Raw genomic sequence first — 2973 nt, 5'->3', positions numbered from 1 at the left:
GGAATTTAGGGTTACAGTGAGCTGTGATGGCACGCCTGCATTCCAGCCTGAGCAACAGAGCAAGGGCATGTCTCAAAAATCAAATAAAATGAAATAAAACCACTAAAAGTTTGTATAGCTATAAAGTATAAAATCATACCATATATGATTTAATCGAGATATATAATATAAATAAGAGGGGGAAAAGAGAAATTAGGAAGCTATTATAAGAAGACAAGTCAACTAAGACGTGAGCAAAGGCCTGGGTTCACAGCGCTATCTTTATATAAAGGAATGAACTACCACATTTATTTTCATAGCATCACCAACTTAAAATAGCATCACCAACTTAAACACAGGCTACAGTATTCTGGAACCATCTCTGTATCAGTCAAATCAGATGGCCATAATACCATAGGCAAATGCCATAATAAACACCATAGGCTGTGTGGTTTAATCATTAGTTTATTTCTCACAGCTCTGGAGGCTGGAAGTCCAAGATCAAGGTGTTGGCGAACTCAGTTCTGGGACAGGGACCTCTTCCTGGCTTGCAGACAGACACCTTTCTCTTGTTTCCTCACACCAGGGCAGTGGGAGCTCTCTGCTTTCTTTTTTTTTTTTTTTTTTTTTTGAGACAGAGTCTCACTCTGTCACCAGGCTGGAGTGCAGTGGCACAATCTCAGCTCACTGCAACCTGCGACTCCCTGGTTCAAGCAACTCTCCTGTCTCAGCCTCCCGAGTAGCTGGGATTGCAGGCACGTGCCACCACACGCAACTATTTTTGTATTTTTAGTAGAAACAGGGTTTCAGGATGGTCTCAATCTCCTGACCTCATGATCTGCCCACTCGGCCTCCCAAAGTGCTGGGATTGCAGGTGTGAGCCACCACACCGGCCTGGTTTCTCTTCTTCTAAGGGAACTAATCCTGTCAGACCAGGGCCCACGCTCATGACCTCATCTAACCTAATCACCTCCCAAAGGTCCTATCCCCCACTACCATCACACTGGCAGTTAGGGCTCCAGTACAAGAATCTGGGGGAGACATAAACACTCAGTTTATAACAATGTCTTTTCAATCCTGTTGAAAAAGCAACCAAATGAGTAGGTGACAAAGTACCTTCTATGTAAACAAGTCAGGACTTTTGATATTTCTGCTAACACATTAAAGTCAATTTAAAATGTTTGATAACAAGAGTCAGAAGCAGAGATAAATGAAAGTTAGTTACTCTGCATTTTAGGCCCACATTGAGTTGTCTTCCAGTGGCATTGTGGCACAAAAAACACTGCTTTCTATTCCTGGTTTGGCCACCAAAGAAGCTGGAACAGTTCCCTGTATTTCCATTTATCTTGAAAGTCACTGGGCTGACCTGGCAGACCTCCAAGGTCCCTTCCATTCACAAATTCCACAAATAACTTCCTACCAAGAGAGGCTACACAAATAAACTTCACTGACGAAGGAGAAAGCTAACACTAGCAAACAATGAGATGCACACAAGACAAGACGTATAGAGAAGTGGATCAACCACAAACTGGCAGACGATGAGCCGGCGGTGGATAAAAACACATTTCCTAACGATGGACAGAGAGGCAATGGCGCTGAGGTAGTATTGTGGAAGATTTCCTATTTTAAATCTTCAAGATAAATGGCCCAATTGTTTATATTCATTCTGATTAAATGTGAACGTGAAAACTTCCTCCAGGGGACACAGACATCTAAAAAGTTCCCAATGTATCCAATTTGTCATTTGATATTTTTACTGACAAGAAAAATGAGGGACTGAATATATACACAGACCATGCCTGATCATATGTATAAAGACAGAACTCAGACCACAACCTGTAGCTGCCCACCCAGGAAACCAAACCCCTATCTACAGTAAACAGCCAGGAGGCCAGCCAGGCTAGTACATAAAACAGGGAGCCAGACTGCTCTCTCTCCACAACCCAGAAACTAATCCACAACTCTGTCCCACGTGGCCAGGACTTGACTCAAAACTGACAGCCACCCTAATTTTGGCCCCTATTTCCAGTTAGGATCATTCAGAGAAAGCCAAATGCACCCCTAACCAATCACATAAAACACCCCACTTCTGCACAGCCGCCTGCAGTCCCCACAACAGTTTCCACTGGGAGCCGTTCTTTTCCATCCTGAAGCTTCCCCACTCCTCATCCGCCACTCACTTACATGTCAGTCTCTGCCACACGCAAGTGACGGTGCCGACTCCCTTGCCACAGCAGCTCTGAGAAAGTCGCCTCTGCCTGTCTCATGTGGGCGGCCTTCCTTTATTTCCCCCAAAGAATAAATCTTAAATGACGGGCTTCTCTCTATATGGCCAAGCTATACAATTCAGAAGCCCAGAATGGCAGATTCCAAGCCTAGAAAGACCATACACCCCTCAGGTCTTCTTTCCACAAAACACAGCTTCCTTGAGTTCTTCAGTCACTCCGACCAACCAGGGAAGGAACCAGTGTTATGGAAAGATCAAGGGCCTTGAAGTCAAACTTCTGAGTTCATCAAGTACTTTTTCTTTCCACTTAAGAAATCACATGGCCTTGGCCAGGCGTGGTGGCTCACACCTCTAATCCCAGCACTTGGGGAGGCCGAGTGGGCGGATCACCCAAGGTTGGGAGTTCAAGACCAGCATAACCAACATGGAAAAAACCCCGCCCCTACTAAAAATACAAAATCAGCCTGGCGTGGTGGCGCATGCCTGTCATCCCAGCTACTCGGGAGGCTGAGGCAGGGAGAATCACTTGAACCTGGGAAGCAGAGGTTGTGGTGAGCCGAGATCGCGCCATTGCACTGCAGCCTGGGCAAGAAGAGCAAAACTCTGTCTCGGAAAAAAAAAAAAAAAAAAAAAAGCAACAACAATAAATGACGTGACCTTGAACAATTTTCTTAACTTCTCTAAGCCTCTATCTTCATCTTCAAAAATAATTTTACCTCCAAGATTGCATTAAATGGAATCCCACATGTAAAACAGCTGACAAATAT

General features: G+C 44.6%; 1 long non-coding RNA gene across 1 annotated transcript; it reads right to left on the bottom strand.

Moving 5' to 3' along the window:
* Nucleotides 1–328: 328 nt before the first annotated feature.
* LOC117072073 lies at nucleotides 329–2577 on the bottom strand. The gene is made up of 3 exons (XR_004432706.1): nucleotides 2160–2577; nucleotides 1254–1261; nucleotides 329–578 (listed from the first exon to the last, which is right to left on the bottom strand). It is a non-coding gene; the product is annotated as an uncharacterized LOC117072073 (long non-coding RNA).
* Nucleotides 2578–2973: the final 396 nt, after the last annotated feature.

Source organism: Trachypithecus francoisi, unplaced genomic scaffold (assembly GCF_009764315.1).
Source record: "Trachypithecus francoisi isolate TF-2019V2 unplaced genomic scaffold, Tfra_2.0 Lachesis_group4, whole genome shotgun sequence".
NCBI lineage: Eukaryota > Metazoa > Chordata > Mammalia > Primates > Cercopithecidae > Trachypithecus > Trachypithecus francoisi.
Note: the sequence above shows the minus strand (reverse complement) of the source record. Positions and strands in the feature narration are given on the sequence as shown.